This window comes from Peromyscus leucopus, chromosome 4 (genome assembly GCF_004664715.2).
Source record: "Peromyscus leucopus breed LL Stock chromosome 4, UCI_PerLeu_2.1, whole genome shotgun sequence".
In the NCBI taxonomy this organism is placed as follows: domain Eukaryota; kingdom Metazoa; phylum Chordata; class Mammalia; order Rodentia; family Cricetidae; genus Peromyscus; species Peromyscus leucopus.
In genome coordinates this window covers 145,546,767-145,563,644 of record NC_051066.1, presented here as the reverse complement: position 1 = coordinate 145,563,644, position 16,878 = coordinate 145,546,767, and the positions used below count along the sequence as shown (strand labels likewise).

Sequence of the window (16,878 nt, the reverse complement as noted above, 5' to 3'; positions counted from 1 at the left end):
AAGGGGACAGTGTCCAGCAGCCCGGCCCCGTTCCTGCTTGCCTCGCCAACCCCCCCCCCACTCCACTCCCCCCCACCTCAACCCCACCTCACCCCACCCCACCCCCTACCCCACCCCCGCCGGCCTGCTTCCGGTTGCCACTTCATCATTCTCCAGTGGGGCTGGGACCATGGCCTTCGCCCTGGCTCGCTCACAGCCTGCCTGGGCCTGGCTCTGAGATGGCTGGGGGTTAGAGGGGGGACGGGGGACGGCATCCCATGCATGGCTTGACTGGTGCCATGGCCGGCCTCAGTGACTGGCCCGTGGGCTGGAAGGGGCTACAGGCTGAGGCTGGCCAATTAGAAAAGGGCAGATCCTATAGCCCTCCCTCCCACCTCCAGATATGCCAGGGCTTGTCTGGACTTGCCCTGACATGTTCAAAGATGCCACAGCCAATCAAATTTAACTGCTGCCTGCTCAGCCAATCAGGTTTCTTGGAGATGACCTAACTGTCCCTAGAATTCCCCTAGCTGTGTATAAAAAAGGGAGCCCGAGACCTTCTCTCAGGGTTGCTGCCATTTTGTTGGTGGCTGACCACAGCATGCTGGAATTCATTATCAAGAAATAAACATTCTTGCTTTTGCAGACATAAGTGGTGGTCTTTTGTGGGGTGACTTGTGGACCCTAACAGGGTCGATTTACAGCCTCTGGGAAGTTCATCCTGGAGTCAGGATTTATGATCACTGGGGAGTACATCCCCTCCACCCACCATTGGAGTTGGGATTTACAACCTCTGATGGGTGTTAGTTCAAGATGTTTACATAGCCATGAGTCTGTTTTAATGGCTTTTCCCGTATCTGGGGAGAATGTAGGGCAAAGGGTCAGGTAGCTTGTTTAAAGCAGCTATCAGCCCAAATACCCCTAGAATATGCAGATAGGCTATAGGCAAACAATTCTTCATATTCCTGGGCTCTTCAGCATAATCTGAGGGTGAATTAGGATGACTGCCCCTTTATTGAAAAAAGGCTACATCTTTTTATACTCTATAAATTCTAATTATACTCTATAATTTCACAAAGAATTAAATGGGAGAAGGAGGGCATGTGAGCTAGGTGTGTGGCTTGTGACCAGAAATTAAGGAAGCTAGTATTGACCTTGACAAGCTAATGGGCACCAGTCATGATAATGGAAGGGCCACAAGTTCCTCTTGCCAGAGATAAGAATGTCTCCCTTTTTAGCAAGCAGGAACTTTCTTCAAGCCCCTGAGAGAACGGGGGGGGGGGGGGTGTCTTGGGGAATCAGACACTCTATTGTAGAATGTTGCAGGTTTTTATATGGCTTAGTTTTACTAATAGCTAAAGCTTAAAGTGAGCAAAGACAAAACTAGACGAACATTACTGTGAACCTGAGTAGACATTAGGAATTTATAAATCTTGATTATCAAATAAACCTTATTTATCAAGCATATGTTACTTATCTAACTTTTCTAGCAGCTTGGTGTTAACGTGTGTGGGAGTAAGAGTTTTGCTATATGGTCCCATGGTGGTGGAGATTTTTTCCAATAAACAAAAGAATCATTTTGTTTGCAGAGGCTACCATTGTATACATCCTCATCCTCTATTGAAGCCCATAGGAAAGGCATAATGGTGAGTGTTTGGTTGGAACCTCCAGGTTGCTCCTGCACAGTCTGAGAAGCCCCATTTCTGTCTCTCTAAACCCTGGCACTCAGTATCTCTGAACAAAGGGAAGGTACCAGTGTTAACATTTCCAGCATCACCTGGCCTACCCACAGGGCCCCCAGCTGTAGCCACTAATGTAGCCAGCTGATGCCTAGTCAGCCCAGGGTCTTAAGGCCACACATGTGTTGTCAGTATTCAGACAGATGCCTAGCCAGCTCGGAGTCCCATGGCCGTACGTCAAGTGTAATCTATGTGCATGCGCTGTGTGGCTGTGCGGTCTCTATGCCCGTGGCTAATCCTCCTTTAAAAGCCAGCTCTGCCCATTCCCTCTTCTCTGCCACTTCCCTTTCAGAGGGAGACCTCAAACCCCCTCTAACTTTCAATAAACCTTCAGTGTGGGTTTGTTGCACAGCGTGATTTGTTCTCACTGCCACTAAACTACGACATTTGGTGCTGCAGGACTCTGCGGGCCCTGGACCCGGTCCACAGCCTGCTTTTCAACTAACATCCTCTGGCCCTCCATACAACACTGGCTAAAATTGGTGAGTTTCCCTTCTCCCACTCGGTCTAAACGCTTCCCTGGACCCGGGACTGACTGTTGATTGTTGTCTGGCACCCACTGGCACCCTTGGAGGTGGGGGAACCCCCAGCCACCATCTTCAAGGCTACAGCTAGCCCCCTTCACCAACCACCACCCGGCCATTCCCCACGAGTGAGGAGGCCTTGTCTCTCGACTGTGGTTTCTCGCCTCTTGGCCCTACTTGCAAGCTCTGTCTGTTAATAGATAACCCACCTGTCTCTCAGGCTCAGCCCTGGCCCCTGCTCTGTGTTTGATGAATTACTGAGAATTCAGCCTGCACCTTCTCAATCAATCCTCCTTGAATTTTTTGGGACACTAAAAAATTTTCCAGGCCATGGATCTCATTTTTTCCTGCTTCACTCATGGGTAGTGCACCTAGCAACAGAAGCCCAACATCTCCTCTGGGATGTCTTTTAGGAAAATCTCTGCACTTAACACCCAATTTAAAGGCTTCTAAATTCATCCAACTTTGCACTCAGACATGGCACAAATGCCCATTAGATAACCAGTCAAAATGGCTGCCTAATGGCACTTTAGACCCCCATTTTTACAGGACCTTTGCAACTTCTGCCTGCCGAGGGGTAGATGGAAGGCGGTGCCCTATGTTCAGGATTTCTCTTAACTCAGCTCCAAACACTCTCTCTGCATTTCCTATTCACCCGCTCACATCCTAGCTATGCAATCTGAACTAGACGAACCCCCTGCTACTCTGGATCCTACTAACGAACCCCCATTATTCTGACCTCAACATACAACTGCCCCTTCAGCTTCCCTAGCCCCTTCCTCCACCCCAGCACCCCACTCTCGCACCTACTTTCACCCCTGCTATGGGATGTTCTGTATGTCCCATGGGATGTTCTGTATGTCCCGTGGGAGCCTGTTCTTGGGTTCCTCGTGGCTTTACCCAGCAGGTCCCCATAGAGGATGATTAGGACCATGGGCCTAAGGGCAGGTGTCTGAGATGGTCTGCACTTGGCTGTGCTGGGGGAATGGTCTGTATGTCAAGTTGCTCTGATTGGTCAATAAATAAAACACTGATTGGCCAGTGGCTAGGCAGGAAGTATAGGCAGGACTAACAGAGAGGAGAAAAGAAAGAACAGGAAGGCAGAAGGAGTCACTGCCAGCCACCGCCAGGACAAGCAGCATGTGAAGATGCCGGTAAGCCACGAGCCACGCGGCAATTTATGGAAATGGATTAATTTAAGATATAAGAACAGTTAGCAAAAAGCCTGCCACGGCCATGCAGTTTGTATGCAATATAAGCCTCTGTGTTTACTTGGTTGGGTCTGAGCAGCTGTGGGACTGGCAGGTGACAGAGATTTGTCCTGACCGTGGGCCAGGCAGGAAAACTCTAGCTACACACCCCCTCCTGTTACTTGTTCTCCTGCCACTAGAGGAACCCTCCCATCCCTACCCAACCCAACCCAGCAATTGTCCTCCTTTGTGAGAGGTTGCTGGAGTGGATGGACTGCTTAAGGTACATGTCCCCTTCTCATTACCTCAACTTTCTCAAATAGAGAAATAATTGGGGTCCTATACATCTAACTCTACCTCTTCGATTAAAAGAATTTCAATATATCACCCAATCATATAGTCTCACTTTTCATGATATATACATGATTCTATCTAACAATCTACTTCCTGAGGAATGCAGGTGAGTTTGGGAACAGCCAGAGCACATACAAATGAAAGACATCAAACTAATGTGGCCAAGGTGGTCCCTGACTGGGACCCCAATGGGACTATAATACCCCAAGGGGGTATTCTTGCTAGATCAGTTTACAACCTGCCTCCTGGCGGGTCTCCATAAGCTTCCCTCAAACCAGTTAACTATGAGAAACTCCAAGAAATTGTTCAGGACAGACGGGAAAATCCTTCTCATTTCCTAGAATGCATTACAAAGGCCCTCTTACAGTATACTAATCTAGACCCTGAAAACCCAGAGGGCAGACAACTCTTTATGACCTATTTCTTTTCCCAGAGTTTCCCCAACATTAGGGGCAAGCTTAAGCATCTGGAGAGAGGTCCCCTAACACCACAGGCAGAAGTCTTAGTGCTAGCCTTTAACATGTACCATGGGAGAGATGAGAAAGCCCGTAAACAAAAATACCAAATGCTAGCCAAGGCCATCTGACCAGCCTTGGTGACTGCCCAGGCTCCCTTGCCCCCTGGGGCTTGAGGACCATTGGTTCCCTGCTTCAAATGTGGTCCTGGAGGGTCACTGGGGCCTGGCTTGCCCTAATCCCAACAGGCCACCTGGGCCATGTCCAAAATGCCACCAAGAGAGACATTGGTCTATTAACTGCCCCTATACACCTCGTGGCATGGGGACATCAAACGCAGACCATCCTCCAGCCAACCTTTTAGGGCTGTCCATGGGTGACTGAGGGGACCTGGGCTCATCTCTGACAGGGAGCCCCGGGTAGTCATCACAGTATCAGGGCGGCCCATCTCCCTCCTCTTGGACACTGGGGCCACTTACTTGGTCCTCAGGGAGTTTTGGGGGCCCACCTCTCCTTCTCATCTCCCTACTGTCAGGGTAGGGGGACAGCCTTACCTACCTCATCAGACCCCACCACTCAAATGCATTTTCAGGAGTATTCCTCTCACCCATTTATTTTTGATTGTGTCAACTTGTCCTGAACCCTTACTGGGAAGGGACCTTTTAGCCAAAGTGGGAGCTTCTATTTCTTTTGTTCCCCCCATTCGCCTGACCCCAGAGTCTCCAGCAACTCTTCTCCTCCTCCTCCTCCTCCTAGTCACCCACCCTACTGGTTCCAACATGTCTTTTCCTCTACCAGCCTCCCAGGTGGACCTCCAAGTCTGGGACACCTAAAACTTCTCTGTTGCTAGACACCATTCCTCCATTATCGTCCAATCACAGGACACTACCCAGTACATTACCCAAGCCCAGTACCACTCTAACCTCAGAGCCTTAGGGGACTTATCATTTCTGACCTTCTAAGAAAAAAAAATTACTTTGCCCTACATCTTCTCTTTTTAACATCCCTATATTTGCAGTTAAGAAACCTAATGGGACCTACCGCCTGGTTCAAGACCTCTGGCTCATTAATTCTACAGTGGTCCCCTCTATCCTGTGGTGCCTAACCTCCTCACTATCCCTTTAGGAACCTCCCATTTCTCAGTTCTGGATCTCAAGGATGCTTTCTTTTCTATCCCTCTCAGCACTCAGTCTCAAAATATCTTTGATTTCACCTGGACTGACCCTGACACTCACCTCTCCATACCTATTTGGCCAGGCCCAAGCTTCTGACCTACTCTCTGTCTCTCCCCAAATCTAAACTTACACAGTATGTAGATGACATTCTCCTTTGTAGCCCGTCCCTACAAATTAGCCAAACTAACACCTCTGCCCTTCTAAATTTCTTGTCCAGCAGGGCTATAGAGTTTCACCTTCCAAGGTCCAACTGTCCACTCCTCAGGTCACCTACTTGGGACTAACCATTACCCCAACTCACAAATCTAGTCTCTTGAAGTCCCCTCTACTAAAGAGGGGAATTTATTGTTTCTAGCTGGTGTCTTACTTTCCTGGATCCTCTTTTTCCCTCCTTGCCCACTACTTATACGAGGCAGCCCTTGGCCCCTGACATGAGCCCCTCATCAATCCCATTACTAAGCCCTTCCAGAAGCTCCAACAGACTCTCCTCCAGACCCCAGCACTTCATCTCCCAGACCCAACTCGTCCCTTCTCCCTTTGTGTAACAGAACAAGGGATTTGCCCTTGGGTTCTTAGGCCACCAGCTGGGACCTTCCTTTGCACCTGTAGCATACGTGTCAAAGAAACTAGAGCTCACAGTTGAGGGAATCTTAGAAGGCCTTAATAAAATCAAACCTGAGGCCAGTTATTGGGGGTGAACACTAGAAGATCAGAGAGATAGAACAAGCCACAGCCACCTCACCTTGCCAGTTCCTCTGCTGGTCCTGTTTCCTCCGACTGGATGCCTCTGAGTCCTCATCCAGAATGGGTCTCAGCTGAACTGTGCTGCTCAAAACCTAAAAGCTTAACCAGCCAAATGCTTCTAGTTCCTGGTCTTCATGCCTTATATATCTTTCCTTTCTGCCATCACTCCCTGGGATTAAAGGCTTGCTTTCTGGGATTAAAGGCGTGTGTCACCATGCCTGGCTGTTTCCAATGTGGCCTTGAACTCACAGAGATCCAGAGGGATTTCTCCTCTGGAATGCTAGGATTAAAGGTGTGAGTGCCACCATTTTCTAGCCTTTGTATCTAGTGGTTGTTCTGTCTTGACCCCAAATAAGTTTATTAGGGTGCACAATATTTTAGGGAACACAATACCACCACAGCTCACCACCCAGAGATGGGCACCCTGTGTATGTGCTTCAGCAGCTGCTGAGCTCCTCATTTGTGAAAAAAAAATAAACTAAACTTTGGGTCACCCACCACTGTCTTCTCCTCCCACAACCTGTCCCATTTCCTAACTTGTAAAGGCTTAGAAACTGCACCTCCTTCCCGGGTTCTTTCTCTCCAGGTGGCACTACTAGAAGATGCCACACTTACTTTCCAATCTTGCATACCCTCAGTATCTCAAATCTTCTTCCTCAATCAAACACTGACCACTCCCCATCTCATTCTTGCATTGAAACCCTAGAGGAACTACTGCCCCATCCTGCACACATACAGGAGGGCACATTGCCCAGGCCATCTATACCTGGTACACAGATCCTTTTTACATGAGGGGACCCATAAAGCAGGCTATGCCATAGCGTCAGATACTAGGATGGTTGAAGCGCAGGCATTACCTGCACACACCACTAACCAACAGGCTGAACTAATGGCCCTCATCCGTGCCTTCCAATTGGCACAAGGACAATCCCTAAACGTTTACACAGACTCCAAATATGCTTTTTATATCCTCCTGTCCAACACTGCCATCTGGAAAGAGCATGGGCTTCTTACAACAAAATGAGGATCCATAACTAACTCAGGTCAAATTATGGGCATGCAAAAGCCTTCAATCTCCCCGAAGCTACAGGGATTGTTCACTGCTGGTCCCATCAGACTGACAGCTCCATCATCTCTAAGGGAAATAACTGAGTCAATGAGGCAGCTAGAGCAGCAGCCCTCCAAGGCCCAGACTCACCTCACCCACTGCAGGGAATCCATACACTGCAATCCACTTCTCCACCATCACCCCCTGACACTCAACAAGTTCTGTCCTGTCTACACCAGCTCTTTCATCCTAATAGCCAAGCCCTGTCTCCCTTTGTCAAGGCTCTCCTGCAGCCCATCCCTGAGCACTTGCATTTCTTAAGAACTATTACTGCCTCTTATAACATTTGCCAAATGTCAGACCCTAACTCCAGATATCACAGCCCTCCCTTTCCTACCCACCAGGCCAGGGGCTTCCTCCCAGGAACTGACTTGCAGCAACCTTACTTTACCCATGTGCCCACAGTCAGATGCGTCAAGTACATAAGTCTTAGTGGACATATTCTCAGGTTGGGTAGAGGTATTCCCAATCACTAACAAAAAGGCTCAGACAATCTTTGACTTCCTTCTCCAGGAGATTATTCCCTGATTTGGAATCCCTGCCTTCCTCCAGTCAGACAATGGTCCTGAATTCACCTCCCATATTTCCCAAACCTTATCTAAAGCTCTCAGCATCCCTTGGTATTTTCATATTCCATATCACCTTCAGTCCTCAGGAAAGATAGAATGCAAAATGTCAGAGGAACTTCACCTTGACTGGGTAAAGCTCGTCTCTAGTTCTTTCTCCCCAAGCAACCTCTTTCAATTGCACCATTTGAACTTATGTATGGGAGTCCAGTTCTAACCCCTGGCCTCCCATCCAAACCCTCACCTCTCTCTGATCACCTACTCATCCCCTTACTCTATCACCTCCATTCTTTCCTGTGGAACTTTACTGACCACTCCCTACCCCAGCCATTCGCCAAGCCCTGTCCATCCCCAATTAACATTGGGGATCGGGTCCTTCTCTACCCTCCAGACCAATGCTCCTCACCCCTTTCCTGTAAATGGCAGGGCCCTTCAAGATAATTCTCCTAACCCCCACAGCTGCTACGCTTGAGGGCCTTCCTCACTGGATTCACTTATTCCACCTCAAACCCTCCCCTCCACCTCAAGATAATTTTTCTTCATACAGAGCAACCCCAACTGGGCCCTGCTCCCTTAAGTTGCAGAGGACCCAGAGATCAACTACCTTGTCTCCAATTCCAGAAGAATGAGGCTTCACACTACAACCATACTCAACTTGACCAGATTGGGAACCTCATATACTTTCCTTCCTGACCCCTCTCTTTGTTCTCTTGTCTCTACTAATCATACTCTGTTTCTTCAATCTCCTCTCTATGTATCTCCAATGACATATTTAAAACCTCTAATTAAACTAATTAGCTGTTGTTACAGGACTATCAATCATTAGCCACAGAGCTGGAAGCATAAAGACTATCAAATGTGCTCAAGTGGTAAGAAACACCCCACACCCCAGACTCAAAAAGGAGACTCACAGAACAGATTTCAATGTAATTTTTTACTACTGACTGCCCTCAGCAATCGACCACCTGTGTCTTCTTGGTGTCAAGGTGATGCCGTGGTGATGGGAAAGGAACAGGTGCTTTAAGGTTTGTTTATGTGAAGATGGGAAAGCTTAATTGGTGATAAGGAAAAAGTGTTTTAAGATATATAAAAGAATGAAACATGTTCCAGATTCCTCATTCTTGCTATGTTACTGTCCATAACTTTAACACTAACAAACTGATAGAACTCTGACAAAATGTTTGTTAATCGAGCTCTGGCAGAGTACTACCATATACTACACCACTATTTTATCACAGCCTCAGCTCAGGATTTTAAATTCCCTTTGGTTGTTTTTTAATGTGTCTAAAACTTACCTCTTTTTGTAAACTTAAGAATTCTTGTGAGCTCCAGGGAGTCATCTTGGATTCACCTGGAACAGCATCTTGCCAGGTCCAAGCAACACTGGTTCCATAGAGTCCAGACAGCAGTGTAACAACCCAGGACATGGGCAGCACCCCAGCTTTCTCAAGTCCCCCAAAGATGATTGATGCCCATGAAGTCAACAGGAAACAGTCTCAAGAACCCAGCACCCTCATTTCCTGCCCCACTTGTTATCCCTAACTCACTTTTTTTTTTTTTATAGTAAACAAAAGGAGAAACGTGTAACTAGAGTTTTCCTGCCTGGCCCACAGTCAGGACAAATCTTTGTCACCCACCAGTCCCACAGCCACTCAGACCCAACCAAGTAAACACAGAGACTTATATTGCTTACAAACTGTATGGCCGTGGCAGGCTTTTTGCTAACTGTTTTTATAGCTTAAATTAATCCATTTCTATAAATCTATACCTTGCCACGTGGCTCGTGGCTTACTGGCATCTTCACATGCTGTTTGTCATGGCGGCGGCTGGCAGTGACTCCTTCTGCCTTCCTGTTCTTTCTTATCTCCTCTGTGAGTCCCGCCTATACTTCCTGCCTAACCACTGGCCAATTAGTGTTTTATTTATTGACCAATCAGAGTAATTTGACATATAGACCATCCCACAGCAGAAATGTTAGCACTTCCTGGCATTACAAGGCCTACGCTGAGCTGTAGCCACTAAGAACACCTCCTGCACAGATGTGTTGTCAGTATTCAGGCAGATGCCTAGCTATCCCAGGGTCTTGTGGCTGTACGTCATTATGTAATCTATGTGCATGTGCTGCTCAGTCTCTATAAGCATGTGCTAGGCCCCCTTTAAAAGCAAGCTTCACCCATCCCCCCTCTTCTCTGCCACTTCCCTTTCAGAGGCAGGCCTCCAGCAACCCCTCCTCTCTTCCCACCCTTTCAATAAACTTTCAATGTGGGTTTGTTGCACAGTGTGATTCATTCTCACTGCTGTTAAATTACAACAACCAAAAAGCCCAGTTCCACATTCTTGGTGGCTTCATTCTTCATCCCCTGAAGTTGCCAGCCACCCAAGTCCCCAACTAAAGCATTCAGCTTTTGACCATACTTGGGCACAAACCCAGCTTGTGGTGGACATGTCATTACCCCTCACCTACAACCTATATAATCTCCCTGCTTTAGTTTGGGCGTGTGGCTTCTCCGGCCTCCATCTACACCCGGGAGTTGCTTTGCTCAGATAAACCTGTTCCTTTTCTTTTTCAATTCAGCTTGATCTGGCTTACTGCATTGGCAGAGAAACCTATTTTCAGGAGACAGAAAACCTATTAGTGAGACTAATTTAAAAAATGAAAATAAAAGGGTGCTGGAGAATTGTGATCCACAAAGCCAAAATGCTAGAACTTTGTCAAGCAGCCATGGTTGCCATGCAGTCCATGTCAGAGTAGAGTCCTAACTCCTATACACATGTATATGCAAACAAGGGCACACACACCCACACATGTTCACACATAGGCATATACACTCAAGCAGAGAAACTGAGCACATTCAGGGAAGGCAGAGCCAAACCTTCACAGGAAGCAACAAATCAGAACTAATGCAACATAGATACCCTAGAAACACAGCCCATTCTCCCAACACAGGAAGTAGCCCATTTGACTTGTCAGCAGATTTATCTCCCACTGCTCTTCACAGCAGTGTAAGGAGTTCTAGATTTTCAGGGACCTCAACTGAGGCTAGACTGGGATTGATGGCTTCAATGCTAAAAAGGATTTCAGGACTGGTTGTATATATTTCCTAAAAATTTTTTATTGTACTTACTTATCTACTCACTCACACACTGATGAACATTTGTGTTGCAGGAATATATGTGCCAGATTATATCTATGAAGGGTCAAAGGACAACTTGTGGGAAATGATTCTCCTCTTCTCCCATGTGTGGGTACTGGGAATCAAACTGAGGTTGTTATGCTTGTGGCTGTTATCTGATGAGCCATCTCACTGGCCCTTAAAAGGTGTTTTAAAGTAGTTTTGATTTGCATTTCTATAATGGCTGAGGATGTTGAACATTTAAGTGTTTCTCAGCGACTTGAGTTTCCTCTACTGAGAATTCTGTTTAGATCTGTACCTCATTTTTAAAACTGCATTATTTGTTTTCTTGATATCTAGTTCCTGGAGTTCTTTATATAGTTTGGATATTAGCCATCTGTCAGATGTGGAGTTGATGAAAATCGTTCCCCATTGTTCAGGCTTCCATTTTGTCCTTTTGACTGAGTACTTTATCTTACAGAAGCTTTTCGTTTTTTGTTTTTTTTTTTGTTTGTTTGTTTGTTTTTTCGAGACAGGGTTTCTCTGTGTAGCTTTGTGCCTCTCCTGGAGCTCACTTGGTAGCCCAGGCTGGCCTCGAACTCACAGAGATCCACCTGCCTCTGCCTCCCTAGTGCTGGGATTAAAGTCGTGCGCCACCAACGCCTGGCTTCAGAAGCTTTTCAGTTTTATGAGGTTCCATTTATTAGTTGTTGATCTTAGTGTCTGTGTTATCAGTGTTCTGTTCAGAAAGTTGTCTCCTGTGCCAACGTGTTAAAGGCTGGCTATTCCCCACTTTCTCTTCTATCAGGTTCAACTTACAAACCTACAATCTATCCCACATGCAAGATGTGCTGGGGCAATGGAGGTGCAGAACTTAAAGGAGTGATCAAGCAATGCCTGGTCTAATTTGAGGCCTACACCAAAAGAGGGAGCCCATGCCCTACACTGCCTGGATAACCAGGAACAGGAGGCTGGATAGCCCAGAGACCTATAATAGAAAAAAAGAAACAATAAAATGATTCCTAGTGATATTCTTCTAGACTTATAGATCAGTGGCTAGCACAATCGTCATCAGAGAGGCTTCTGCCAGCAGCTGTTGGATGGGAGCAGATACAAAGACCCACAGCCAAACATTAGGCAGAGAGAGAGACCAAATTGGAGATCTCCATCAGATCCTTCCCCTTGGAGCTTGGGGAACCCCACAGAAGAGGGGAAGGAAGAAGTATAGGATCCAGAAGAGTTGAGGACACCAGAACAGGCCTATAGATATCAACTAAGCAGGGGCTCATAGGGGCTCACAAAGAATGAAGCGGCAATCCTGGAGCCTACATGGGTCTGAGCTAGGTCCTCTGCATATGTTATGGTTGTTAGCTTGGAGTTTTTGTGGGACTCCTAACAGTGGGAATGGGGTGTCTCTGACCCTTTCATCTGCTCATGGGACCTTCTTCCTCCTCCTAAGTTGCCTTGCCCAACCTTGATATGAGGGTTTGTACCTAGTCTTAATTAATTGTATATTGTTATGTCATGTTCAGTGGATATCCCTAGGATGCCTGTTCTTTTCTGAAGGGAAACAGAGGAGAAATGAATTGGGGGGTGTTCTGGGAGGAGTGGAGGGAGGAGAAACTTTGGTCAGGATGTATCCAAAACAAAACAAAAAAGTGTTTTAATATAGGCTTCAGCAGGCTAGTTAGGAGAAAAGGAGAGGCGCAGAAGAAAGACACATGGGAGAGTGTGGTGTGATCAAAAGAAGAGTTGCAGCTCATTGTTTTTACAATAGCCATTCGTAAGATTTTGTTAGATTTGAAGTTACTGTTTTTGAGGGTTGCTAGGAAACCTAAGTGAGATTGCTGGGTGGTTCTGAGGGGTACCTGTCAGGATTACATTTGATAAGGTAAAAGTCTAGCCCCACAGGGATATAGGAAGGTGCTGTGGGATGTCCTGTATGCTGTGAATATATGTTGCTATGATTGATTGATAAATAAAACACTGATTGGCCAGTAGCCAGGCAGAAAGTATAGTGTAGACAGGACAAGGAGAGAGGAAAATGCTGGGTGGAAAAAGGCTGAGTCGGAGAGACGCTGCCAGCTGCCATGAGGAGAAGCATGATATAAGATACCGGTAAGCCACAAGCCATGTGGCAAGGTATAGTTTTATAGAAATGGGCTAACTTAAGATATAATAACAGATAGCAAGCAGCCTGCCATGGCCATACAGTTTATAAGTAATATAAGTCTTTGTGTGTTTGATTGGGTCCAAGCGGCTGCGGGACTGGTGGGTGAGAGAGGTTTGCCAGGTGGGACACAGGAAAACTTCAGCTACAGGAAGGTTTTGTTTGAGATTCTCTGGAAAGGAATGAGGAGCTGCCCAAGGTCACACACAGTTAGGCCTCAAGCCTGGGTTATTGCTACTTTAACATACAGTATTTATCTGAAAGAAGTGTTAACCCTATGTTGGCTGCTTTCATGGCAAATGTGACTTATCATGCTGAAATTATTGATTCTCAGTCATTAGTTTTGTTATTTTTTTTTAGACAGGGTTTCACTATGTAGCTATGGATGGCCTGGAACACCCTGTGTACACCAGGCTAGCTTCACATTCACAGAGATCCACTTGCTTCCCAAGTGCTGAGACTAAAGGACTGTGACAGGAAGCCCAGCTGTGAGGTTTTCTTCTCATGCCAGATGATTTCCCTGTCCTTCTATCCTGCTGTTCTGGGTGCAGTTCACCCTTCTCAAAGTCATCTCACATTGAGAATAAAGCCACTGCTCTTGGCGCATCTCATTTTAGTAGAAAGCCAGACATGGTGGCACCTGCCTGTAGAGGCCAGAGGACATCAGATCCCCTGAGGCTGAAGTTACAGGTGGTTGGGAGCCACCTGACATAGACACTGGGATCCAAACTCAGGTCCTGTGGAAGAGCAATATGTGCTCTTAACCACTGAGCCATATCTTCAAGTCCCCCAGTTCACCATTTTTTCCAGCTTCATAATTTATTGTACAAACAGTATTACATGATGAGTTGACATCAGCTTCTTCAGGCATGGGACTTAACATGAAGTCAGACATTTCAAAGTCCATTTATGTTGCTTTCACAGCTGGAGTTTTTTAGGCCTTAACTTGAAGTATAAGACCAACAAAGCAGTGTCTCCGTAAGTGGCTGGCACACAATTCATCCTACCTGTGAGACTCTAAGAGTTGAAATACTTTTTAATATCAGTGAATTGTAACTGGCCATCAGTTTCTGGACCAGCCATTACTTCAATCTCTGCCCAAATCACAAATTTCATAGCTGATGTCCTTCAACAAACCCAGCTACCACCCAGCTCACCATTTTTAAAAGTAAGTCTGGATATCAGTATCATGCCTAAGAACCTAACCCTGGATTCTGAAGAGTTTTGCCTTCTCTTATTATTATTATTATTATTTGGTTTTTTAGAGACAGGGTTTCTCTGTGTAGTTTTTGTGCCTGTCCTGGATCTCGCTCTGTAGACCAGGCTGGCCTCAAACTATTATTGTTATTTCTTCTTTCTCTTCTTCCTCTTCTTCTTCCTCCTCCTCTTCCTCCTCTTCTTTTCTTCTCTTCTTTCTCTTCTTCTTCTCCTTCTTTCTCCTCCTCCTCCTCCAAAAGGCATGTGACACTACATCTGACTTACCTTCACTCTCCTATAAATGAAGCTTCATGTAAGACTCCAGGTTTATGTTGTGGTTCCCTTCCACTGCCCGTTGTTGGAAGGATCACCTCCACTGAGGTGGTTTTGCACCTTTGTGTAGTTAACTGACCCTGCTTGTGGAACTGCTCTTAGCTCTCTGCTCTGTTTCATTAATCTATATGATTATTTCTCCTCTAATACTACATTCTTTCCATTTTAGTCTCTTATCAAACTAATAAAATATATTTATTTAGTGTGAGTGTATGTCAACATGCATGTACCATGGGCATGTATGGAGGACAGAGGAACACTTGTGGGAATCAGTTTTCTCCTTCCACCAGGTGGAAGCTAGAGATTGAATTTAGGTCATCAGGCTAGATGGCAGGTACCTTACTGCTGACAGTCTCTTATCAAACTCATAGCTATTCAAGTTTGTCTTTCCATTGAGTGTAGATTAAGTTTGTATTTGTATCTACAATAAAAATTTCCTGGATTTTAATAAAAATTTCATCAAACCTATCATTTTGGGGAGACTGTATGGTTACTCTTGGGTTTTCCAGCAGTAAATGTCTAGATCTTCAATTTCTACAGAGTATAACTTCTAGCATCCATATTCCTAATGCATATTTTTAGATTTATACTAAGTGCAGTTTTGAATAGTTGCAAATGTCTACAAGTTTGTTGTTGGTATATAGAAATATGTTGACATTTCCATGGTCTTGAATTCTGCAACCTGGTTGAATTTCCTGGATATTTTTCTTTAACAGATTCCATGGAATTGTTTATATAGATCAGGGTACTGTTACCACCCTGTATCTTAATGTGTAGTTTAACTATTTTCTCTAAGCTTGACATGACCATTCCTGTCCAAATGCAGAGCAGCTATGACCACCACATGAGATTCAACCAAAATTGGGCATTCCCTCATGGAGAGAGGGGTGGTTTCACAGGTCTGTTGTTGATGTCTCTCTAATTGGAGTGAACAAACATTTACTTTATTTGTTTTGTTTTTGAGAAAAAGTTAACTCTGTAGCCCAGGATACCTGGAACTCTATCTGTAACCCAGGCTGTCTTCAAGTTCACCTTGCTGCAACCCTAAGTGCTGAGATTACAGATGTAAGCCATATTTGTCACTAGAGGGGTTGCTTTTGACACAGAGTCTCACTGTGTAGCCCTACTGGCCTGGACCTCATTATGTGGATTAGGGGGCCTCATACTCAGAGATCCATCTGCCTCTGCACCTAAGTGCTAGGATTAAAGGCTTGTGCCTCACACAACAGCCTAGAGGATTTTATATATAGGCACCCTAGGGCTTGCTTTGTGTTCATCTTGGTAACCACTGTTTTTCCATATTTAGTGTTTTTTAGATTTATTTGTGTAAGTGTTTTACCTGTATGTTAAGTACATGCACCATGTGCATACCTGGTGTCTGTGAGGATCTAAAGAGGGCATTGGATTGTCTGGAACTCAAGTTATGGATGGCATGAACCACCACTTAGGTGCTGGGAACCAAACCCAGGTCCTCTGCAAGAGCAAGTGCTCTTAATTCCTGAGCCATCTTTCCAGCCTACTTTTCTACATTTAAATCATTTCTATTTTATGTGATCTTGTTGGACTTAAACCTTCCATCTGTTTATTCCCCATTTGTCCCCTGTGCCTACCTTTCTACTGTTTTCTCTTCTGCCTCTTTACACTGCAATCCCATGTTGTCATCTTCATTTTCTTGTCAGTGGTTGCTTTAAGGTTTTTGGTGAACATTTTTAATCTATCCAGGTCTTCCTTGGGTTGTGTACATCCCAATTTATACCTTCTCTGTATATGATATGATGGATTGCCTTAACTGCTCCTTTAGTACAAGTCTACTAGTAATAGATCATCATTTAACCTTTTTCTTCCAGTGCTGGAGACCAAACCTGGGCCCTCATACATCTATCATTGAACTCTATTCTGGTCCTATTTACATTTTTTTTAACATTAGAAAAAGTCATCATTGTGTCAAGTGTAGCACATGCCTCCAATCTCAGTATCCAGTGGATGAGGCAGGGGGATCATACCCAGTTTGAGGCCAGTCTGGCTACAATTTGAATCTTGTTTTAAAAAGTGAAACAAAAAATAGAAAAGGACTACTTTATCTTTGCTTTTCAAAAGATAGCTTTGCTAGGCATAGGATTATGAGGTGGTGCTATCTCCATTATGTATACAATTGTGACACTAACTTTATGGGCAAGCCTGTGGTGCAGTTTCTTGATTGACAGTTGATGTGGGTGGTCCCAGCTCCCTTA

General features: G+C 45.5%; 1 pseudogene; it reads right to left on the bottom strand.

The window, feature by feature from the left end:
* Positions 1–14,024: 14,024 nt before the first annotated feature.
* On the bottom strand, positions 14,025–14,200 carry LOC114704226 (annotated as a pseudogene).
* Positions 14,201–16,878: the final 2,678 nt, after the last annotated feature.